Consider the following 26,806-nt stretch of genomic DNA (forward strand, 5'->3'; position numbering starts at 1 on the left):
TCCTACTCGAGGACCCCCATCAATGAGTCACAGCTCAGAACTGTCTCAAAAAGCTGATCCCCCTCGAGTCTGAGAACCTGAATTTAATGGCATCTAATTCATTAAAAATGGTTCATGGAATACCACATTTTTCCAGAAAAAAAACAGTGATTGCCAGCAGATCCTCGAGATTTGCATAAATCTGTCAGCGGGTCTTGGAGCCTCATGGTGTAGGGGCAGTGACACTGATTCCATCAATGTATCACTTTCTGAGCTGCTTGCAGTAGTTTTCATAAAATCATTGTATTCTCTTCTGTAGATCTAGCAGTTCTCTGAATGCTGAGCTCTGTATACCCCCGCCCACACCACTGACTGGCAGCTTTGTGAGTACACTATCCATAGGCATAAAGCTGACAATCAGTGGTGGGGGCGAGGCTTTATAGAGCTCATGAATATAGAGGAATACATGACAGTAGGCTTTCTAGTTCTCTAGTGATAATCTTCTGCTGATAAAACTGTGATTTTATCAAAACAACACTGCTAGTTTTCAGAGATTCCAGTATTTCAGCTGATGTTATTTGTGGGTTTTTCTTTGCATCCCAAACAATTTTCCTGGCAGTTGTAGAGGACATTTTTGTTGGTCTACCTGACCGTGGCTTTGTTTTTACAGAGCCCCTGATTTTCCATTTGTTAATCACAGTTTGAACGCTGCTGACTGGCATTATCAATTCCTTACATGTCTTTTTTGTATCCATTTCCTGTTTTATACAGTTCATCTACCTTTTCCCGTAGATCCGCTGACAATTCTTTTGTTTTCCCCATGACTCAGTATCCAGAAACGTCAGTGGCTAGATGAAAGATACCAGAGTCTGTCTGGATCCCAGAAACTCACTCAGCTTTTATACACACACACTGATTACAAGCAAACAGGTCACAGGAGAGGATGTTACCTTTAGCAGCCATTCAAACCCATTTGTGTCAACTTCTGTGCATGTTATCAGGCCAAAATCACCAGGGTATGTAAACTTTTGATCAGGGTCATTTGGATGTTTTGGGTCGTCATTATGATTTAAAAAGAGAAAACACAGTAGACTGACAATAAATGGCTTCACCGAACCACTAACCATGAGTGGAGAGAAAGTTTTGGTGTTATCATTCATATTCTCTGAAAAAAGGCCAAGAAAGCAAAAATTCTGCTGGGGGATGTAAACTTTTGAGCAGAACTGTATGCATATATAGTGGGGGGAAAAAGTATTTAGTCAGCCCCCAATTGTGCAAGTTTTCCCACTTAAAAAGATGAGAGAGACCTGTAATTGACATCATAGGTAGACCATAACTATGAGAGTCAAAATGAGAAAAAAAATGCAGAAAATCACCTTTTTAAGTGGGAGAACTTACACAATTAGTCGCTGACTAAATACTTTTTCCCCCACTGTATGTATCAGTGCTATGAAGATGTAGGCTATATGATAAATAATTATGCTAATATTGGCCCGTTTCCGGACTTTGACTTCCGGCTCTATGAATAGTAATCACTTCCCTATCTGGATAATTCATACTATTCTGCCTCCGCGATCCTGATGTCCGCTGCTCCATTACCCGCACCGACGCATTACGCGAGGTCAAATGCTGATTACCCATATTATTAAACCTAATTAAATATCAGTGTTCCGATCGCCATAGCAACAGGAATTATTGTGGTCGAAAACCCACAAAAAAGGTTAAAAAGAAAAAAAAAAACAGTTTCGCCAAGTCTAGTCGTCGTATTCCATTTTTTTAATGCTCATTTGGGATATGAAGAGTCTGGCTTAGTCTCAGTTCTTCTATCTCATCATTAAATACCTAGAAATGGTTCAGGCTCGCAATCATTATGGCTTAGGAGAAATGCCATCGTAGCCTCATTGGCCTCGTAGGATGAAATTATTATATTAAGAGGAGCTGGAAAGATTTTCATGCTGTGACTATAAATCATCGAAGAGAAAAAAAAGAAGAAGAATCTTTCAGATTTTCCTCTCTCTCCCATAATGACAAGCTTTTCCCTGACACCCACGTAATTATAAGTAAAATCAGCGCGCTGGATGGAGATCAAATTAAAGCTGACAATTAAGACAAAGCATTTTTGCACGTTTTAATTAATTTTACACTGCAGACATCAAGACGATGCGATCTAACGAATCTGACAATGCCTAACAATTAACAAGGTACTAAACATGTTAAAGATGTAACCCTCATCCCAAAGACAGGTGTCGGGAAGAGGCATATCTCGTGACGGTAACAGCTTCAGTCAAAGTTCAACAATGACAAGAGATCCACAAGCTTCGCTGCAATCGGATACAGTATCGGAAGCCAAGGATGGATTTTCAAGGCTTTTCGGCTGACGGCCTATCCTTAGATCTTCATCCATTACTTAAGGTGAAGTAGGCCGAGCTGCAGTACTCGTCACAACCACTATAATACGGGTGTCGCTGTTCCCGTACAAACGATGATTGACTGTGTCGATCGATGGTGATCATTCCAAAAATACTTTCATTCCGGAATTCTGTGAAATGCAATTGATATCCTATCCTTAGATCTCCATTGATCACTTTAGGCAAATTGGGCTGTGCTGAAATACCCATGATATGGCAACCACAATCATGTGGCTGTTGCTCTTCCTAAAGAAATGATGATTGAGTGTGCCAATTGATAGAGATTCCTAAAAAATGGGCTATCAGCCGAAAACCATTTTACTTCTGGAATCTGGAACCCTATGAACTGCAGTTGGTAGCCTATCCTTAGATCTTCTTCGGTCACTTTAGGTGAATTGTGCTGAGCTGCAGTACCTGTGACAACCACAATCATGCAGATGTCACTGTTCCCGTAAAACCGATGATTGATTGTGCCAATCGACGGAGATTCCTACAAAATAGGTAATCGAAAGCGCTTTTAATGCTGAATTCTGGAATTCGGTGAAATGCAATGAATAGCCTATCCTTGGACCTTCATTGATCACTTTAAGTGAAGGAGGTTGAGATGCAGTATAAGACATACTGTGACTGTCGCTGTTCCTGGATTGATTGCGCTGAACACTGAATATCACTGAAAAATTAGGCCATCAATTGAAAAGGCTGGAAAATCCCTTTAATCCTGAACTCTGTTAGGAGAATATGAACCTGAAAAATACAATCGATAACCTATCCTGAGGTCTTGATCATATGGCGGCTGAGCTGCAGTACTGATCTCAGCCACACTTATATGGATGTCACTGTTCCTGTCAAAACAAAGATGGTGGTGATCATTGGCGGTCCCCAAAAGTTGGCCATGAATCAAAAACCTGGAGAACACTTTTAAAGGGTTACTTCTAAAAAATTAAGTCATCCCCTTATCCTTTCCGGTTGTGGGTATCCTAGAGATTCCACGATTGGAGCTCTAGAACCCTGAGAATGAGGCTCGGCAGCCCTGCCGTAAACGGAGCCAGGGGTGTGCATGCGTGATGTCAGCTCCATTTATTGTTTATGCAACCGAGCACTCGATTTTCTCCAGCAGTCCCACTGACAATGAATGTGGTAGATGTTGAGCATGTCCACCTGGCCTCCATTAGAGACGCCCCGTTCTTGGGGTTCCAGAGCCTCAGTATGAGGATCACCTTTGGGATTGCTATTGCTGACACACTGAGACCTGGACACCAAAAAAACCTCTGAAGGTGTTTGGCTTTAACACTATCAGAAATCTGTGCTACAGTAGCTCTTCTATGATTTCAGACCAGCCTTTGTTCCATATGACTTCTGCATCCATGATTCAGGAGGGTCCTTCTTTGGATTGGTCCTCCTTTGGACCACGTTTGGTAGGTACCAGCCACTGTATACTTGGAATATCCCACGAGTCCTGTTATTTTGGAGATGCTCTAGACTTCATAATTGACATCATAACTGTTTTCTTACTAAGCAAAATATTCTACCCCATGTTAGGCACTTCATAGAAATTGGGGCCGACTCAGTGTGGACTTAACTGGGTTTTCTGGGACTCAGATATTGATCCATAGGTCATCAACATGAGGTTGGTGGAGGTCTGACATTAGGCATCCCAATTTGCCCGGATGTAATAAATCTTTCCTACATTTAAATATAGGTTGTCTACTCTTATGAAAATCCAGAACTATTTATTGGACACAATTCTATAATGATCAGCAGAAGGTAGGTGCTGTGGTGCCTCCTGGTCCTCTACGTTGTTTACATAGGCGCAGAACCAAGCACAGGAGGGTCAGTCTCATTCAAATTTTGTTAACGAATACCAAGCCCTTTGGATCAGCTGATTGACAGAGGTGTCGAGAGTTGGACTCTTACTGATCTAATATCAAAGGTCTCTCCTAAAGATAGGAAATCAATTTTAAAGAATTGGGAAAAAAAATGGAAAAAAAAACCCTTTAGATGTGACTATCCAATACTCTCTGTAAAAAAAACTACATATAGGAGGTTTTTCTCTGTTACTTTTCTACTAAGTGCTGAATAATTATTACTGAGATACTTTTACATAGCAATTGTCACACAATAACACACCACATCACTTACACTGTCACATATCATTGGATAAATGCAGTACAAAGATACAGTCACACATCAACTGGGAGAGAGAGATCTCATTATACCCGATGGTGAACAATAAGGAGCCGAGCTGTTACTGACGATCCTCCATTCACCAAGAGATGCAAACTTCTCATGTATATGGGAATGTTATGTGTCACTAACATGTGCAATGTTATTATCAGTGTGGGCGGGAGACTGCGCCTGCTGAAACCTGCAGATAAATGCACGGCAGCTGTAGGCTGTGCTCACAAGATGTGCTCACAAGATGCGCTCACCATGCGTTATTTTGCTGTCATTTTCCAGAAATAAAGAAAAACAATGATTATACCATGTTATCGAGAAACAAAAATGTAGCAAGAAAAATGGTCCAGGAACGCGTAATGTGAACTTGGCCCCACAGATTCTCCCTTCAAAAAATTCTATTTCAACTCGCCTAGTTTAAATTTATAGTATACTTTTACTCACTATGATAACAAAATTATTATTTTTTATTTATGTTTATACAGCAATTCGTCAAATAATTTTAGTCCAGCACTCAGATAAGGAAAAAATAAGCATTATACTTCCATTAGAAGCATGTGCAGCAATGTGCCAAGCAGCTACCCCCTCCATTAGTTTGGTAGGCTGTGAGTGGCTGCCTCATCGGTTATGCTGCACCTGTGTTTTTTCCATCTTAACCACATGGGTCCACTGCATCCTGATAGTGCATTTGTTTGGAGGCCTAGGCAGGTAAGCATCTCTGCCATGTTTTGCTGTTTTTTCTCATTTTTGGAGGATCTCTGAATCCTCTTTTTGTGCTTTTAGCTATTTTAGAGTTAGGACTCATGAGCGTGGGGACCCTTGACGTGGGTCATGAGCTTCTTTATTTTGGCCAAAATACCAACTAATACCTCACATAAAAAAAAATTTTTGTGTGTTTTTTGCACTTTTTTCCGGGGTGCAGTTGGGCCCATTTTTCTCTTGTAAACTGTGGTGTCTGTTCACATGGGGTGCATTTGGATAGCGCTGGGCAGGCCCGCCTGATCTAATAGAAGGGTGTCACTACTAGGCCTGCCTGGATGCTGTGCATCTCCATTGTGTGAACAGCGCCACATACAAGTCTTTTTTGTGCAGCAATGTGCCAAGCAGCTACCCCCTCCATTAGTTTGGTAGGCTGTGAGTGGCTGCCTCATCGGTTATGCTGCACCTGTGTTTTTTCCACCACATGGGTCCACTGCATCCTGATAGTGCATTTGTTTGGAGGCCTAGGCAGGTAAGCATCTCTGCCATGTTTTGCTGTTTTTTCCCATTAGAAGCATGTACATAACACGGACAAGAGCGATTCCAATCTGACATGATTTGGATACACGTGGTATCCTTAGTCGTAGCAGTATTATAGTAGTTATATTCTTATACATAGGGAGCAGTATTATAGTAGTTATATTCTTGTACATAGGAGCAGAATTATAGTAGTTATATTCTTGTACATAGGAGCAGAATTATAGTAGTTATATTCTTGTACATAGGAGCAGAATTATAGTAGTTATATTCCTGTACATAGGAGCAGTATTATAGTAGTTATATTCTTGTACATAGGAGCAGTATTATAGTAGTTATACTCTTGTACATAGGGGGCAGTATTATAGTAGTTATACTCTTGTACATAGGAGCAGTATTATAGTAGTTATACTCTTGTACATAGGAGCAGTATTATAGTAGTTATATTCTTGTACATAGGAGCAGAATTATAGTAGTTATATTCCTGTACATAGGAGCAGTATTATAGTAGTTATATTCTTGTACATAGGAGCAGTATTATAGTAGTTATACTCTTGTACATAGGGGGCAGTATTATAGTAGTTATACTCTTGTACATAGGAGCAGTATTATAGTAGTTATATTCTTGTGCATAGGAGCAGAATTATAGTAGTTATATTCCTGTACATAGGAGCAGTATTATAGTAGTTATACTCTTGTACATAGGGGGCAGTATTATAGTAGTTATACTCTTGTACATAGGGGCAGTATTATAGTATTAAATTCTTGTACATGGGGAAGTATTATAGTAGTTATATTCCTGTACATAGGGGCAGTATTATAGTAGTTATATTCTTGTACATAGGAGCAGTATTATAGTAGTTATATTCTTGTACATAGGGGCAGTATTATAGTAGTTATATTCTTGTACATAGGGGCAGTATTATAGTAGTTATACTCTTGTACATAGGGGCAGTATTATAGTATTATATTCTTGTACATGGGGAAGTATTATAGTAGTTATATTCCTGTACATAGGGGCAGTATTATAGTAGTTATATTCTTGTACATAGGGGCAGTATTATAGTATTATATTCTTGTACATGGGGAAGTATTATAGTAGTTATATTCCTGTATATAGGGGCAGTATTATAGTAGTTATATTCTTGTACATAGGGGGCAGTATTATAGTAGTTATATTCTTTTACATAGGAGTAGTATTATAGTAGTTATATTCCTGTACATAGGAGCAGTATTATAGTAGTTATATTCTTGTACATAGGGGCAGTATTATAGTAGTTATATTCTTGAACATAGCAGTATTATAGTAGTTATATTCTTGTACATAGGAGCAGTATTATAGTAGTTATATTCTTGTACATAGGGGCAGTATTATAGTAGTTATCTTCTTGAACATTGCAGTATTATAGTAGTTATATTCTTGTACATAGGAGCAGTATTATAGTAGTTATACTCTTGTACATAGGGGGCAGTATTATAGTAGTTATACTCTTGTACATAGGAGCAGTATTATAGTAGTTATATTCTTGTACATAGGAGCAGTATTATAGTATTTACTGTATATTCTTTTATATAGGATGCAGTAATGCAGTTATATTCTAATACATAAAGGCAAGTATTATAATAGTTATATTCTTGTATATAGGAGCAGTATTATAGTAGTTATATTCTTGTACATAGGGGCAGTATTATAGTAGTTATATCCTTGTACATAGGGGCAGTATTATAGTAGTTATATTCTTGTACATAGGGAGCAGTATTATAGTAGTTATATTCTTGTACATAGGGGCAGTATTATAGTAGTTATATTCTTGTACATAGGGGCAGTATTATAGTAGTTATATTCTTGAACATAGCAGTATTATAGTAGTTATATTCTTGTACATAGGAGCAGTATTATAGTAGTTATATTCTTGTACATAGGGGCAGTATTATAGTAGTTATATTCTTGAACATAGCAGTATTATAGTAGTTATATTCTTGTACATAGGAGCAGTATTATAGTATTTACTGTATATTCTTTTATATAGGATGCAGTAATGCAGTTATATTCTAATACATAAAGGCAAGTATTATAATACTTGTATTCTTGGTCATAAGGTAGTCTGTAAGTTTTATTATTGTGCATGGGGTCAGTATTATGGTAAATTTATTTTTGTAGTTATATAGCAGTGTTATGAAACTTATATTCTTCCACATAGAATTTATGGGGAATTCTTTCTAAAGGGAGAAGGCTGCCAACTTTCCACCTATGAAATGCCATGTGGTAAGTAGTTCTTATTCTCAGATTTGTGGTGATGAATAAGTAATTCCTTAACTAAATTATTCTACATGGAGAGGACAGAGCAAAGATTAGAAGTTGGCTTGGTCATATAAAACATGGCATTTCGCTCAGAGGTCCATGTGGCTGTAAATCAACAGATTTAATGCTTTCAGAGCCACGGGCAAATTGTAACTTCTCAATTAAGGAGGACTCTCATATATAAAATAAATGGGAAGATTATTTTATGGATTCAGACTCAATCTACCTTTCTAATCAGAGTTACTATGGACAAATTCAATTTCTGAGAAAGATCTTCGAGCAGAATTTATTACAAAGGCATTGTAAAGGTTCTGCTGTTCATTTGTGAGGTTGACAAGAAATATAGAACAGTAATAAAACCCAATCATCTGAGTATTCTTATTGAAGACGGGGCATTTTCTATAGATTAACGCAATTTATTATGTATACCACCTATTTTAAGTAAATACTACTCAGAGAATCACACATAAGGTATAAAGGACTAGCACAGTCTAATAACATGACTGCACAACATGATAGATAATAGATAGATAGAAAATAGATAGATAGATCGATAATAGATAGATGGTAGATAGATAATAGATGGATATATAGATAATAGATAGATACAGAATAGATAGATAATAGATACATAGATAATAGATAGATAATAGATAATAGATAGATAATAGATAGATAGATAGATGGATATATAGATAATAGATAGATACAAAATAGATAGATAATAGATAGATAGATAGATAATAGATAGATAATAGCTATATAGATAATAGATAATAGATAGATGGATATATAGATAATAGATACAGAATAGATAGATGATAGATAGATAATAGATAGATAATAGATAATAGATAGATAATTGATAGATAATAGATAATAAATAGATAGATAATAGATATATAGATAATAGATAGATAATAAATAGATAGATAGATGATAGATAGATAGATAATAGATAGATAGATAATAGATAGATAATAGATAGATACATAGATAATATATAGATAGATAATAGATAATAGATAGATGATAGAAAGATAATAAATAGATAATAGATGATAGATATATAGATAATATATAATAGATAATAGATGATAGATAGATAGATAGATAAATAGAAACTTTACATATGATAGATGGTACATAGAAAGATACATATATGAGATAGATGGATATTATATATACTGATTTCCAAATTATTATGCAAACTAGATTTAAGAGACATAAAGATGTAACTTTTCTTCCAATAAACTCATGGATGATGGATGGTATTCTATCTTAGGGTCTTTGGATCACTGAAATTAATCTCATTCACCTTGATAATTATAATTCCTTTGCTAGGTGAGCCCAATTAAATGAAAACGACTTGAGAAAGACATTCCACATTATTAAGCAGCCACAGGATTCAAGCAATATGGGAAAGAAACCATTTTAAACCATAAAAGTGATGCAAATTCCTTCGTATGTATATGTGCACGGTAACCTATTGTCCTTTATACAGCACCCCCTCCCCCGCTTCCCTCCGGAATATATCTGAAGAGGGATCAGCTCTTAATTTCTAAAATGTTTCTTATAAGTAACGGGGATAAAACAATTAGATCTAACTTCCCCTATGAATCTGAAGCCCGGGGATCTTTTGACAAACATTGGACTGTAGATGTCTTTTTGGCGGTGATTTAACGGCCTCCCCGGCTGCAGCTGTGCTCCAGAACAATGGAAAAAAAAGAAAAAAGTAAGAAAATCAGAGGTAATTTAATAAGGCAAATCTCTCCCCAGCATTTTATGTGGATCCACCTCCTGCACTTAAACCTCGCCTAAGACACGCTGTATTAATAAAACGCGCCCGGAGGCCACGGAGTAAAGATTTTCTTTAAATGAGAACATTTTAGTGTATTAAATATTGTGTCGTAGTTTATAGCTTCAAAATACAAAGAGCTTAAAAGATCCTGTATGAACCGCACGGAATATAATAGGAAGAACTCAAAACAGATGTTTTTAGATGCCTCGCGATCCATCTTCATGTTTGGTGACCACTAGTGATGAGCGGACCAATGGGTTCTGGTACCTGACCTGAACCTTAGTTCAAAGTTTGGTTTGGGTACCAGAACTGTACCCGAATGTGAACCAAACCCGAACCCCATTGAAAACAATTTAGACACAAAATTTTGGATCTCTCTCAAACTCTGCAACGAACATGCGGAGGAAGACCATGTTTGGGGTTTAGCGCTGACACTGTTTCGTACAATCCCCAAACTTTTCAGTTGGGGTTCGCTCTTCTCTAGTGACCACCATTTGACTATGTGCAGAAAGGGGCACAACCAAACGACAGTGGACCCTACTGCAAAAATCAAAATGGTCCCCTCAGTGTTATGATGGTGATGTAGTTAATCTGGAAAGTGTGGTCTCCTGACCTGCATCTTTTTCCTCTCACTGACTTTTTCTTTCTCCAGCACACTAGGATGCCACAACATGCCATGCGGCACCTCTGATGTCACGCTTCCAAGCCTTTAAAAGGTTGACTCAGGTGGCAGTCGACTGCCTGTGTATTCAGGTAGATGACAACAACGCCTATACTTTGAACAGCTCTTCCTAGATCCTCCTGACAAACCCAGCTCTGCTATGTAAGAGGGTAAGCAGTGCTCGAGTAGATGTCTTGGCAAGTGGGTGAAATTTGATGAAAGTGTTCTTTATTTTGCATAGGTTATTTATATATATTTAATGTATTTTATCCTTATGACCTGATTGTGTTAGGTTTCCTGGAGGTTTAACCTCAAGGCCATTCCCAGGGATTGGGGAGGGCTGTCCAATAGGAGAAACATGGGATGGCTGTAGGGATATAGTTAGTACACACTGGGTAAGATATAGTTAAGTGTTTCAGGAATAGCCCACATACAAGGAAGGGGTTATAGGAAACAAAAAGGGGAATCACTTCCTGGATCGAGGGAGGTAGTCTCAGACAGTGTTAGTGCAAAGTTCAAGTTCACATACAAGCTGTGACGGGCCCTAACAGTACCAAGCTTCCAAACAGCCGGAGGGCACACCGATAATGCTAGCATAGATCCCTGGCCGGTCCATGGCCTATGGCCTGGAAGAGGCATTGGAGTCCATGTCTCATTCTCTCCTAAGAGAGAGACTGATCCGTGAAGAGCAAGAGGAAATTATGGCGAGCCTCAAGCAATCTGGGTTTCCAGACTGGGAGTGCCTAGTGCCAACAGTAGCTGTTGAGGTGGGGACAGTTTGGGCCAACTGGGCGGTGGCTCTCTCTCATACTCTATGCCACAGCTCAATGTGGCTGAACTTTAAAGTAAAACTGAACTTGTTGAACCAGACCCAAGGTCTTCTAGAGTGTGTTACCGATCCCGGTCCCAAGGAGAGAGATGTAGCAGAGACTTCCAGCCAAAAAGTAAGTGCTGAGTCTGAGTGAGCACAACAGCACAGCAAACATGGTGAAAATATTCATTTACATGTGGGGTGTCAAGGTGAAGAGAAGACATAACCATCTCACAACACCAGCCTTGAGTCCCCCCTTCAAGTAGCACTGCAAGCAGGGTCTGACCCTTGCAAATGAACAAAACAAAGGACCTATTACCTTAAAAGTCAAACAAGATGGTGGACAGTGGTATGAGCTTCAAGATGGCAGACAGCAGTATGAGCTCCAAGATGTCAGGTGCAGACATTAATCCCAAGATGGCGGATGGCAGCGTGAGTCCCATGGTGGCGACGGCTGGTGGTCTGAAGTGGGGAGGTCCAGCCTATTGTGGGAGTGGATGTCTGAAGGTGCAGACAAACTGCCCAGCCCTCTGGAGTGATAACCTCAAGGTGGAGGTGTGCCAGAGCTAAAGTCCAAAAGGTAGAGCGTCGCAGAAGAAGGCACAGTCCAGCAAGTGAGGCAGCCCATTGGCTGAGAAAGGAGTGAAGGAGTTGTGTTTGAGGCGGAGTCATGGGGAATAACAGAAGAGGTGGCAGTCGTGTCACTAGTATGGCCCCCAGAAGGGCAGAGCCAATTAGACAGGAAGGGCACTGTGAGTAACTGGATCCTGTGGTAGAAGATGCTGGGTGTATGGGGCAGGTTTTGGGGCTTCCCTCTCTTCAAAGCGGTCTGGGCCCGAGAAGTTCAATTGTAACCAGGGGAGATGGGACCCCCCAACCCCAGTGTTTCCATCAATAAGGAAACTCCTATGGTTGTGGGACATGCCGGATGTTGTGGAGGAGAGAATGAGAGCAAACTGGCTCAGAAGTGGCTCGTAGGCCCAAACCATGCCCTGTTCATCAAGGAGCAGGGAAATGGAGATGAGGTGTATGTTAACAGGTCTGTGGTGAAGAGGGACACTGCCATACTGCCTACACAGACTTTATGTACTGTAAGTGAGAAAATCCTCTTCTGCAAAGTGTGGTACCACAAACACTGGTACGTGGTGGGGTCACCCGCCCCACGACCAATGAAGAAGTTGAAAAGTGGAAGGAGGAGGACTTTGAAACGCAACACTGGCACCAGCGTCACAACCCGTTATTGGGACCCATATTCCAGGAGCAGAAGAAAGACATGCAAAAACATGGGCGAAGGAAGAGGAGAAGAAGAAATATCTCTTTACAAGTGGGGTGTCAGGGTGAAGAGAAGACACGACCGGCCCACAGCTTCGGCCCTGAGCCTCCCTTCAGCTACATCGCTTGATAACTCTGCTACACTGCTGTCCAGCTCTGCATTGGTCTGTTTACATACCAACCTCTGCTACATCACTGAGTAATCCTGCTTTAACAATCTGTAGACTGCACTGTTTTGAACTTATTTCTCCTGGTCAGTACAGAGCAGGGTTCTTCTTGGTTGTGGCTTGTTTTTGTGGAACCTTCCATGACCCCAACTTCTGGTTTGGCTGATAACTCAATTTTTCCTCGCTTTTTAAAGAGGACCAATCCCCAGGTCACAAGTGACCAGTTTTTTGCTCTTATTTTATTCCCGCTGATCCCCTCAGTATTTTATTTATGCAGCCCGGAGACCTGATTCTCCTCATCAGTGATATTATGACAATACCAAACTTCCATAATTTTTTTAATTCAAATAGTAAAACAAAAAATTCAGAAATTTGTAAAAGAAAAATAATTGTCTTGTGCCACCTCATTCCGAGGTGCCATCGATGTGTTGATCACAATTCTGACCTTTTGATTGTTTTTCTCGTTACAATATGTTTTATTATTTATTATGCTTTGCTTATATTGCGCCATTATATTCCACAGCCCTTTACATACATCATCATCGTTGTCACCATTCGGGCTCACAATCGAGATTCCCTATCAGTATGTCTTTGGAGTGTGGGAGGAAACCGGAGACCCCGGAGGAAACCCATCAAACACGGGGAGAAGATACAAACTCCTTGCAGATGTTTTATTTACTTTTATGTTTTTGTTGGGTCAAATGTTTAAGGACATGTGAATTTTTTTTATTCCTTTATTTTTAATGGGGGGAACAGGTGGGTGATCCAAATAGTTATTTAACCTGGGATCATCTGATTGCATATTCTACTGCATATCCTGCAATACTCCAGAGGAGGACCAAGATGGAGGCGATAGGGGCCTTAAGCAGGCAGCCTGCTGTCATTGTAAGTCGTCACATCATGGGTGGTCCGATGGGAGCCGATGTATACTCGCTGTGACATAATTTCAATGCCAGCATTTCGATGGTTATTAGTCATGGCCAGAATTCAGCTCAGGCTGCGGCTGTTAGAGACAGATGTACTATTTCAGGCATCAGCCACTTGTGGTGGAAGCTCAGCTCCTGAGCTCCTTCCACATGTGGTCAAACCAGTGTGGACATACAATTACACCCATATGCCCAAAGGAGCTAAAGGGACTCTCCAGACTTGGGGTTCAAGTCTGCAGTCACTCTACGCGAATCCTCACAGCATGCATAGTGCACAAGTATGCAATTTGCATACATGCGGCAACATGCAAACTAGACGAACGCAGCCTTGTTCAAATCATGACTAGTTGGAATGTGGCCGGGAATATGCAAATAGCATGGCCACCGGCACTGGAGAATCCTGACATTGCGTAGTGCGAATGCAGACTTGAACCACATACCTGGACAATTCCTTTAAGGGGTCATATATAAACGTGGTAACACATATAAGGATGAGATGTGGTGAAATTATTATTTTCAGCTAATATTGTAGATGGTTTTCCGGGGGCTTATACTCATTCATCATGTAGACGTTTCTCCTTGCAATTAAATATCATCTCCAACAATCCTCCTATTCAGGATGCAAACGTTCAGTGAAATGTTTGCTTTGAAATCTCTTCCAGTTCTGCCATTGAACAATCTGGACGTAGCCTCTTCAATTACAGCCGAGGCATGAATATGAACATGTGCTCGGCTCAATGGGGCTTCTGGCGTGAATGGAGATGTATTGATACAAGGCATTGTCAGAAGTTCATGCCTGTGAGTGACGGCAGCCAGTGTTCGGAGGCAGGCAGGCCTGTGCTTGTGCCTCTACGCCGCTGACTACCGTCATTAGCGCTCAACGGTTCCGCTGCATCAGTTTATACAAACATTTCCTCTGTTTTCTTTATCCTCTTAACCTGGGAAACTCCCAAAATGATTAATTACTCGAGGTGACATCCTGAGAACGAGTCACGTTGGATCCTGATTTCACTATTGGAGATGCCAAGAGGACGGATTCCTACAGTTATCGGTCTAGGAAACTCCTTCAGGGCTCGTGCATACGACCGTATAGTCTCCATCGGGCCAATTATGCTGAGCAGAGCTTGATCAGAGTGGGATCCGCTTTTCTGAGGTGTGGAACATTCAAAAATGCAAAGTTTCTCCATGTTTTCCATTCAGTCTGTCCATCAGCATCGGACCGTACTTGGAGGTCATCCGAGTGTGGTCCGATGCTTTCTGCAGACCAATAGACCTGAACGGGCGAGTGCCATCTGATTATCGGGGACAAATCGTGGTCCTAGGGAAGTATGGAACATGTGCACAGCCCCATAGAATAACATCGGTCCGACGGATGGTGCTCGGACCAAAACTACGGTGGTCTACACGAGACCTTAATCTGAGACCCAATATAGAATTTCTACTAATCCTACAAGATGAGGCTTCATTCACACATCAGGGATTTTCCTCGCTCAATGTTTTTGATCAGAGTGTGGTTAGAGTCAGTTTTCCGTTTCTTCAGTTTTTCTTCACCTTCTCCTATCAACTAGTCCATGAAAAACGGACACCACGTGGATGGCATCCAAGTGCTTTCTACATTTTTGAAGGACCCATAGACTTCCATTGATGAGTATGATCGGTCACGTCTTCGTTAAACATGTCATCAGCTCCATAATCTATAATAGGTACGAGTTTTATGAAAACCTCTTACGAGAAAACTGATGTCTGAATGAGCCCCTAGTCCCATCACATGCAGGATTAGGGTGAAATCTCCAGACGGCCGGCCATGTCGAGCTTGAATTTAGAAGTAGTTGTCATTAGCACTGGAAATGCGCTAGCCAACATTCACACATTGCAGAAAATTTCTGCAACTATTTTTGCTGCAGATTTCACCCGACTCCATTACTGTATTTTTAATGGGGTGAAATCTGAAATGAATGAACATGCTGCACATTTGAAGTCTGCACCTTGCTTCCATTTTTCTTGCAGATTTTTCTTTACGCAACTTGGGAATGGGATTTACTGTGCATACAGAATGCTCGGACTGGCCGCGGCTCTCCCGACCCCAGCGTGACGGCTGCATAGAAATACATGAAGCTGTCTTGTTCGGGTAGGGAGAGCTGCCGGCCAGTCCGTGCACTGCGTTCTGATCTCCACTAGATTTGTCCGGCGCCCTTATAATTTGGTGTCCTATTATTTGGCAGAGGGGTCTCCCTTGTGATTACTATGCTGACGCCTCTTACAGCTTCTCCACCGATTCATGCACACACAGATCAGATCATCATCATTATAAATGAACTGTATTTTCAAAAAAGTGCTAAAATCAAAGTTCGTGTTAAAAGTTGTTTTCAGCATTTTTTTTTTTATCACATCACAATCTATATTAAAAAAAATGTTTCATCTTTATACTGGCTACTTGGCTCATATTATACTCATACATTCTGTTCTTAACAGAAGACTTTTCGGCAGTCTCACTATCATCACAGTGACAGGTAACACTTCTATGAACAAGACATATCAATTACAGTAGGCGATATCACAGATCACCTGTGACAATGAGCTTTGAACACGCTCATTAAATGCTTCAATATTGTTCATTGCTGCTAATGTACATGTATTGTTTCCTGACACAACAGGAAGTGTGATTGTAGAATAGCCCCAGTGGCCAGTGTGAAAATTGCAGATTTCACATTTTTCTTAATACAAATTGTGATCTGAAAAAATACAATAAAAAATGCCATCTTTTTTAAACTAGATGTAACATAAAAATCCTATTTAAACAGTGAGTTAGTTTCTGATGACACGTTGCATGTACGGACTGTGGAATCTCATGTCAGAACAATTAATTTCAATAAGTATGGACTCAATATGAATCGCATCTGACAAGTTTTAATCAATTAATCCGTAAACGAATACTGTACTAATAAACAACTCATGTAATAAGAGCAATCCCCTCCCCCACCCAGTAAACAATGCAAGCGAAGCATTATAGCTGAATAACGTAAAGGTCACCTACTCCGTTCTATTAACTGGGTGAAACACTCCGCTCTTATGACAGTAGTCCTCCTGCATTGTCGCAGTGTCCCACTTTCACCCAATTTAAAGGTCAATGGCTCATTAAATGCTAGTGTCTAAGTTAATTTTCATAAGCACTTAATATTTCATCATTTTCCAAATAAAGCAAATTAATCATTTCAGACAAGTAAAACGCTTCCGGAATATTCAATTATTGCTTTCATTTCTTTGCAGTCGGTAATTATTAATACATTCATGGTGCCGTTAATGAGAGACTCGGGTCACATAGGTGGTTAGGAGTTCTTGATGGGGTTCTCTGCTTAAGACAATCTCTATTTTGTATAAGTGTGCCCTAAAACAACCAGATCACAGGGTGTCCCTGGATGCCTGGAAATCACACCTAATCTAAAGGCAGAATGACGTAGAGGCAGAGACCCTGATTCCAGTGATGTGTCACTTACTGGGCTACTTGCTGTAGTTTTGAGAAAATCATTGTTTTATCAGCAGGAGATTATCACTAGAAAACCTGCTGCCAGGTAGTCATTTATATTCATGAGCTCTCTATAACTACTATACGCTTTCTGCCTATGCACAGTGCACACAGAAAGCAGCCAATCAGAGATGTGGGCAGGGTTATACACAGCTCTTGCCAAGAAAACGAGCCACCTCTGACAGATTGCAGAGGTAGCCAATAACCGAGCCAACAAGAAGTACACAGTAGAATTAAAAAATTCCTCGGTTTTTGAGAACGGAGCTGATTTTTAATAAGAGGTAGATTGGAAAGCTTTTTGGTTTTTTTTTGCAAGTACTTTGCAATTTTGGCCATTTTGAGGAAAATGCTGTAAGAATGACCTATCAACAGTGCCATCAGAATGTACTGCCCCTGTGAATCTGCACCAAATTTCACAATGCAAACTGGAGAAATGATTAAATAGCGCTCTTAGACCTGATGAGACTGGTGAACTTACTTAGAAAATTGTCAGACTAAATGTATAATCCAAATATTAAAATGAGCTTAACAATAATCATTTTAATATAAAGAGAAAAATTAACAAAAAAGGAATTTCTGCATCTCTCCTGACATTGATTTTTGAAGAAGATAGGTCCGCCTCGCAGATCCGCCTATTTATTAATGTATGGAGTTTGTATTGAGAAACCTAGTGAGAGACATACGCTGTAACAGTGCCATTAGAATACCATCTTAAGAATGCTATCCCAATTATCGGTGCCATCAGTGTGGTCCCCTAAACATGGCCATCACAGTATCCTATGGAACAATACTCATCTCATGTTCCTATCTTCAGGAGCGCACCGCTCCCCTGCCTCCCAGCGTCCCGCTTGACAGGAGGCAGTGCGCCCCTGCTTGGGCTGGCGATATGGCTGCTTAGGATTACAGTCTGCAGTCACTAGAGACTTCAGACTCCTAATAGTGGGAGCACCAGACACTGAGGATTCTCCGATGCCGGCAGTGAGAGCAGGCGGTCACGTCACCAAAACTATGAGATTTTCATACACGCGGTCACATGTCCACTAGACGTGCTCGGCCTCTCTCAATTCACTTGCATTGATTGGGGATGCACACGTCTAGTCAGAATGTGTCTGGAACTATGCAAATCGCATACTGCCTTGTCTAGATGCCAACTGCTGGCAGGGTGCTGCGATGATTCGATAGCCTGTAATCACACAATGTGACTGCAGACTTTCATCCCAAACTTTGACAACCTCTTTAACAATACCATCACGATTTTCCAGTGCCCCCAAGCTTATCCCCTACAGTGGTAAGTTGCTATGGGAACGAAAGACCCATCTGTAACGTACTCTGTGATCTACTGGTTGGATTTAGACTCCAAAATCGATTTTTATGACTGTAGATCTTTTTGATCCCCTACCAATGATCAGAGCGAGTTACCTGCGAGCAGCGGAGACACAAGTAGATGCGTGTGCCGTCACAGTCCTACTACCAGACAGATCAGCTCAGCACAAGCTTTAATTTCATTGCTGTCGACTCTACAAATCAATGGGGATTTTTTTTTCTAACTTTTTCCAGTCTGTCTGCCAATTTTCGGTGGAAATTTTCTTTACCTCTATGAGAAGCTCACAGCTCGAGATGCTGCTCCGCACAGTTTGGTTGTCATGGAAGGTTGAAACAGACAGATATAATGTGCCAATTATTTCAAGCATTATTCCTTCTGTGGTATTTATATGAAGCATTGGGCAGATGGTAAATCAGAATTAGTCTAAGAAAAGGAGAGGGCTGAAGGGGAGAAACTACATTTTGAAAAGCGTAAAAGAAAAAAAAAAGCTGAAAATAAAATAAATGAACGTCAATTAGTAGTAGCAATGCCAATTGGAAAATGATATAAAAAATCCCCAAAGGCAACAAAAAGGTATCAAAGAGTGTTATAATTATAGAGTTATCCATGCTAATATTAAAGGGTTTTTGCTAGAAAAAGATTGAGAAAAAGATTGGCCCTACCACGGTGAATCCTGGCCCTGCAGGAATACAATTGAGTGCAGGCAGGTAACACCAGCCAGGGCACAGGCGGTGAGCAGTGTCAGTGTGCTCGATGCCTGTGGCTGGAGGAAGGTGCCTGGTGGCCATAGGCATTCAGCAATGGCGTGTATTCTATAGCGTTAACGCAGCCCGTCAATGCTATGCGTTGAACGGGCTGCTTTAACGCAGTATGAACCTGGCCTAACGGTCTTCAGTGATCTTTCCCTAGTAGTGATTGTAGGAAGCCAGAATTTTATAAATGCTCTTTGTCTATTTGAGCGATTATGAGATTTGTATAAGAAAAGAAATTGAACTCTGCATAAGAAAAAATAAACAGAACTCGGTTCACCATATAGATATATTAAGAAAATAATTACCATAAAAGTTTGGACCTATTTTGAAAAAAATAAAGAGATGGCCATACATATTACACAAGACTGAACAAAGGGCCGCTGGAAGACATTCGCACACCACCAAGTATATAAGGAGATGAATAATTCCCCATGGTGCTATATATACACAAAAAGATCTTAAAGTTCTCCCTCTCAAGAGCTAGCATACAATAATATATAAATGTGCACAGGAACAAGCACAGCCAATATCACCCCCTGATAAGGTGAATACTGCACGACTCCAAATAAGGAAAAGGTCCCCCACAGCCGCAGTATGAGACCCAATAACCCTGATTACCTAAAGATAGGGAGGGCGACGCCGCGGCCAAGTATGTGCCAAGCCCGGGGGGGAGGGCAGATGAGCCCAACGCGTATCGCGGTCACACAGACCGCTTCCCCTGACGAAGCGGTCTGTGTGACCGCGATACGCACATTTATATATTATTGTATGCTAGCTCTTGAGAGGGAGAACTTTAAGATCTTTTTGTGTATATATAGCACCATGGGGAATTATTCATCTCCTTATTTCCTTACCTGAGTGTGTTGTTCTCTATTTCATGGTTGTACCTTTGTCTAAGCATCATATTTTATTCCCCTGCAGTACATCCGAACAGCCATTTATGTATATGATTCTGTGGAATATTTGTTATATTCTTTGTGCCATGCAGGCAGCACATACAGTGTTGTCCTGGTCCGTGTGTGGGGGGGGCAGTTGTTGTTGTACTAGGTTTTAACTGTTTTTAAATTGTACTTCCAATAAAGGTATTCTTTTGACTTATATACTTGGTGGTGTGCGAATGTCTTCCAGCGGCCCTTTGTTCAGTCTTGTGTCAATGTTGCTTCAGCCGTTTGGATTCGCACCCCCGTTGATCTTAGAGTAGTATCTTAGCACAGAGTGCGCCAGCTATTTTTGTGTTATGGCCATACATATTAGATTCAACGAGGACCTGTCACCAGGTCAAGAGTGGATAGTTTCTGCTACCGCTGTATTCCTAACGCTTTCCTGAGTATTTTGGCATGCTAATATAAACAATCCTGGACCCCCACAACTCATACCTTCCATTACTACCCCCTCCTACCGATCCCTATCTAATATAAACTACCGCAATCTTTCCAACGTAAAACCCCACCCCCCTACTCCCTCTCTCTGGAGCACTCTGGAATGCCCGCTCAATCTGCAATAAGCTTCATGACCGTTTTCTCTCTCGCAATCTTGCCTTCCTCGGCCTCACAGAAACATGACTAACACCCTCTGACACCCCCTCCCCTGCTGCGCTGTTACGGCGGCCTCCATTTCACCCACACCCCTCGCCCTGGCAACAGACATGGTGGAGGTGTGGGTCTTCTCTTTTCTTCTAACTGCACCTTTAACCCAATCCCACCTCTACCCTCCCTTATCCTTCCCTCTTTTGAAGTCCACTCTGTCCACATCTACTCTCCCTCCAACCTCCAAGTGGACATCATATACCGACCTCCGGTCCCGGTTACTGCCTTTGTTGACCAATTCTCTACCTGGCTTCCTCACTTTCTTTCCACTGACATTCCCACTATCATCATGGGTGACTTCAAGATCCCCACTGATACCCTTCAGTGAACAGCCTCCAAACTCCTGTAGCTCACTTCATCTTTTGGACTTGCTCAGTGGTCCTCCTCAGCCACCCACACAGATGGACATACAATAGACCTGGTCTTCACCTGTCTCTGCTCTCTATCTAACTTCACCACTTCCCTCTCCCTCTATCCAACCACCATCTACTCACTTTCTCATCCCTGTCCTCCTTACTGGTCACTCACGTCCAGCAACATGCGCACCCCCCCGCAGAAACCTTCCACACTTAGACACCCACATGCTTTCTGACTCTATCCTACCACTGGCATCCATATCCTCACTCCACGACACAGACACTGCCACTGCTGTCTACAATGCCACTCTTGCATCAGCTATTGACACGGTTGCCCCTCTCATTTAAGGCAGAGTGCAACATATCAATAGACAACCCTGGCACAATAACACCACTAAAAAGCTCAGGCAAGTGTCCAGGGTTGCAGAGCGGTGTTGGAAGAAAACACATTCGCAAGACGACTTCACTGCATTCAAACAGTCAACATTAGCATTCAAATCAGCTCTAACCTCTGCTAAACAGGCCTACTTCACATCCCTCGTATCTTCCCTATTCTACAACCCCAAACAGTTATTCAAAACTTTTAACTCCCTCCTCCACCCCCTACTGCCCCCTCCAACCTCTCTCATCTCTGCTGAGAACTTTGCCACACACTTTAAAGATAAAATCGACCAAACAAGGCAAGTCTTCATTGTTCAACCACCACAACCCCTTTGTATATCAGACCAATGCCCAAACCCCATAACCTCCCTATCCAACTTCACTGAAGGGGGCTTAATTGTCTCCTCTCTAAATCGCACCTCACCACCTGTGCGCTCAACCCCATCCCATCCCACCTCCTCCCCAACCTCACCTCCACTCTTATCCCATCCCTAACCCACCTCTTCAACCTATCACTAACTTCTGGCACAACATCACACCTATCCTTATTAATAATAATAATAATCTTTATTTATATAGCGCCAACATATTCCGCAGCGCTTTACAGTTTAACAGTTTCAAACACAACAGTCATAAGTAATAACGTTAATAATACAATAATTAAAGCAAAATAAGACGACCCTGCTCGTGAGAGCTTACAATCTACAATGAGGTGGGGTAAATACAAAGCACAGGTGTGTGTATACAATGGTGTATTTACAGTGATGGTCCAGCCATCTTTAGGGGGTGGGGGATAGATGGAAGTAGTGAATGGGCTACACACACATACACACAAACATAAAATGACTTTGATTAGGGAACGTGATAGGCCGCTATGAACAAATGTGTTTTGAGGGAGCGCCTAAAACTATGCAAATTGTGGATGGTCCCAATATCTTGGGGTAGAGCATTCCAGAGGATTGGCGCAGCACGGGAGTAGTCTTGGAGTCGGGAGTGGGAGGTACGGATAAGTGCAGAGGTTAGTCGAAAGTCATTTGCAGAGCACAGCGGTCGGTTAGGCCGATAGACCGAAATGAGGGAGGAGATGTATGGGGGTGCCGCACTGTGGAGAGCTTTGTGGGTGAGAACATGTGCTTTGAATTGGTTTCTATAATGAATGGGCAGCCAGTGTAACGACTGGCAAAGAGTGGACATATCTGAATACCAATTATCTAGATGGATAACCCTGGCTGCTGCATTAAGGATGGACTGGAGAGGGGAAAGTCGAGTGAGGGGGAGGCCAATTAACAGAGAATTGCAGTAGTCCAGGCGGGAGTGGATCAAGGCGACAGTGAAAGTTTTTGTTGTTTCCATGGTGAGAAAAGGGCGGATTCTAGAGATGTTCTTTAGGTCTAAGCGGCAAGAGCGGTCCATTGATTGTATATAGGATGTGAAGGAGAGATCGGAGTCAAACATAACACCCAGACAGCGTGCCTGCTGCCGGGGTGTTATTATGGTTCCAGCCACGGAGAGGGAAATGTCAGACTTAGGGAGGTTAGTAGATGACGGGTTCAGAAGAAGTTCAGTTTTGGAGAGGTTGAGTTTCAGACAGAGAGTGGACATGATGTTGGAGAGTGCGGACAGACAGTCACTGGCGTTCTGTAGTACAGCCGTTGTAAGGTCAGGGGATGACGTGTATAGTTGTGTGTCATCAGCATAAAGATGGTACTGAAAGGCAAATCTGCTGATGTTCTATCCTATTGGGGCTGTGTAAAGGGAGAAGAGAAGGGGGCCAAGGACTGAGCCCTGAGGTACCCTAACTGTGAGAGAAAGAGGAGGTAAAGTGGAGCCAGAAAACTGAACACTGAAGGAGCGGTCAGAAAGATAGGAAGAGAACCAGGAGAGAGCAGTGTCCTTAATGCTTAGTGACTGGTACCTAGAGAGTAGGAGAGGGTGGTCAACAGTATCGAAAGCTGCAGAAAGGTCGAGAAGAATGAGCAGAGAGTGGTCACCATTACATTTTGCTGTCAGAACGTCATTGGTCACCTTGATGAGTGCAGTTTCTGTCAAATGTAGGGGGCAGAAACCAGACTGTGAAGAGTCTAGGAGGGAATGAGTGGAAAGGTATCGGGTAAGGCAGGAGTTGATCAGGCGCTCTAAGAGTTTAGAGATGAAGGGGAGATTGGAGACTGGTCTGTAGTTGTAGTAATGATAATGTGTTTGAAGGAGGAGGGGAAAATGCCAGATGAGAGGGAGAGATTAAAGATTATAGTTAGGTGAGTTGTGATGACTGGAGAGAGAGACTGGAGGAGATGAGAGGGAATGGGGTCAGTAGTGCATGTAGTCGGACGAGAAGAAAAGACGAGCTTGGAGATTACTTCTCGATCCAACTGCTATGTCCAGCTATCGCTCAATATTGCTGCTCCCATTCGCTTCCAAACTCCTGGAGCAGCACGTTGAACTTTCCTCCCACCTCTCATCTAACTTGCTTTTTGACAATCTACAATCTGGTTTCTGCAACTATCACTCAACTGAGACAGCCCTGACCAAAATTACTAACGACTTACAGCCAAAGCTAACGGACTATAATCCATACTCCTCCTCCTAGACCTGTCCTCTGCTTTCGACACAGTTGACCACTGCCTCCTACTATAGATCCTCTCCTCCTTTTCCATCAAAGACCTCGCCCTATCCTGGATCTCCTCATACCTTTCCAACCGCACATTCAGCATCTCCCACTGCCACACTACCTCCTCATCCCACTCTCTCTCTGTTGGAGTCCCCCAAGGCTCTGTTCTAGGACCGTTACACTTATCAATCTATACACTTGGCCTGGGACAACTCATAAAGTCCCATGGATTCCAGCACCACCTTTATGCTGATGACACTCAGATCTACCTCTCTGGCCTATACATCATCTCTCTGCTGTCCAGAATCCCAGAGTGCCTATCAGCCATATCCTCCTTCTTCTCCTCTCGCTTCCTCAAACTCAATGTGGACAAATCTGAACTCATCATCTTTCCTACATCTCATAGATCTTTCTTACCTGACCTATTTATCGCAATTAATGACATCACGCTTTCCCCCGTACTGGAAGTCCGCTGCCTCAGAGTAACCCTTGACTCTGCCCTGTCCTTCACACCGCACATCCAAGCTCTTGCCACCTCCTGTCGCTTCCAGCTCAAAAATATTTCCAGAATCCGTCCTTTCCTCAACCCTCAATCTACTAAAATGCTTGTGCATGCCCTCATCATCTCTCGCCTCAACTACTGCAACATCCTTTTCTGTGGCCTCCCTGACAACACCATTGCACCTCTCCAGTCCATCCTTAACTCTGCTGCCCCACTAATTCATCTCTCTCCTCACTACTAGTCTGCTTCCCCCTCCCCTCTGCAAATCCCTTCACTGGCTCCCATTCCCTCAGCGTATCCAGTTCAGTTCAAATCACTAATACTGACCTACAAAACCATCCATAACCTGTCTCCTTCATATATCTCTGAACTAATCTCCCAATATCTTCCCTCACACAATCTCCAGTCCTCCCAAGACCTCTTTCTCTCCTCCACACTTATTCGCTCCTAGTCCTCACCCAACCGCCTCCAAGACTTCTCCCGAATATCCCCCATCCTCTGGAATTCCTTACCCCAACACGTCTGACTATCAACCACATTCGGATACTTCAGATGGAACCTGAAAACCCAACTCTTCAGGAAAGCTTACAGCCTGCACTGACCCCGCTGCCTCCTCACCACTACCGGACATACCGCCTCACCAACACCGGAGCTGCTGCAACCCTCAACTTTTTATCTTCTTCTTCACCATCCTGTAGAATGTAAGCCCGCAAGGGCAGGGTCGTCACCCCTCTGTATCAGTCTGTAACTATTAGTTTGCTTACTGTAAGTGATATCTGTAATTTGTATGTAACCACTTCTCATGTACAGCACCATGGAATCAATGGTGCTATATAAATAAATAATAATAATATTTTAGCAGTGTAGGTCTCAATGGAACTAAGGGACCCCATGAATTGTCCAATGTCCACCCTTGTATAGACAGTAAAGGTGCAGGTACTTGTTATCCCTTGACTACATTTTCTTTTCCAGAAGGAGACCTAGGCATCTACCTTGGTGCATAGTGCAGATGGAGACTCTTCTTCTTCCAACTTCATTGTGATAATTGTGTGTTATTCTGGAAGGAACAGTCTGACAGCTTCTGCTAAGCTATTTGTTTACTTGACTTCTCTTAGAGAATTGTTCGCCTTTGTATCAATTAAACAAGAAAAGCTCAGCACGAGGGATTGGTGCCCCGGCTGAGACGATGTGGGGAGCCGGTATGTGTGGCATCACTGAGAAGCAGAATGTAGACTGCTTGAATGTACATTATTTATAGAAAGGATTTAACGCTCCACAGTAATAAGATTGTTCTAGAGTGACGAATTTGCATGTGGCTGTCAACATGTCATCATATATCTAGCTGCAGGATTGTGGGCATGAGGCTTTGGCCAGATACAGACAGCAGTAACATGGATGCAGCGTAGCCTTCATATTATTTTCCCAATCTTAGGACCTCCTCTGGTTCCAATAAACTGTACTTCTATAACTTTATGGAAGAGTAGAGCTAAAAGATGTGTGCTGTCTTGGTCCGCTGTCCATAGAACCTTGTCAGCCAAAATTCTTGGGTAGGTGTGTGAAGGAGAGAATGGCTAGTGAAATCAACCTTCTTAACCTTACAACCTTATTATCAACCTTATTAAATCAACCTTATTAACCTAACCTTAACTTAATTAACCTTGCATGAGCTAGTTCAGATGTGGTGTGGCAAGATGGCGTCTACATCCTGGAACAGCGCCCTGGAAGGAATCCTCGGAATGTGAAGTAGATAATACTGAAGACTATACATGGAAGACCTAACATGGACCAATCACAGGCTGACATGATAGTTGCTCAGAAGTTGTCCGACACCCTATTTTTGCCTGTTACATGATCTTTTGTCTGTACTTATTAAAAACCAGTTGTGTGTCAGCTTTTGCTGAGAGAGGAGCACATATCTGACTTCTGTGTCCGATGTAATTCCTCTATGCATGCACTTGGTTCATATTTATCAGGTCAGGGACAGGCAATTGCTGAGATCTCACTTTAAGAGATCACCCCCACAGGTGGCCAGGTCT

At 41.9% G+C, this 26,806-nt stretch overlaps 1 protein-coding gene across 1 annotated transcript in view; it reads right to left on the reverse strand.

Annotated features, from left to right (window-relative positions):
* SAMD12 (sterile alpha motif domain containing 12) overlaps positions 1-26,806 on the reverse strand; it is a 632,284-nt gene that overhangs the window by 6,091 nt on the left and 599,387 nt on the right. The window lies entirely within an intron of this gene.

Source organism: Ranitomeya variabilis, chromosome 6 (assembly GCF_051348905.1).
Source record: "Ranitomeya variabilis isolate aRanVar5 chromosome 6, aRanVar5.hap1, whole genome shotgun sequence".
Lineage (NCBI taxonomy): Eukaryota > Metazoa > Chordata > Amphibia > Anura > Dendrobatidae > Ranitomeya > Ranitomeya variabilis.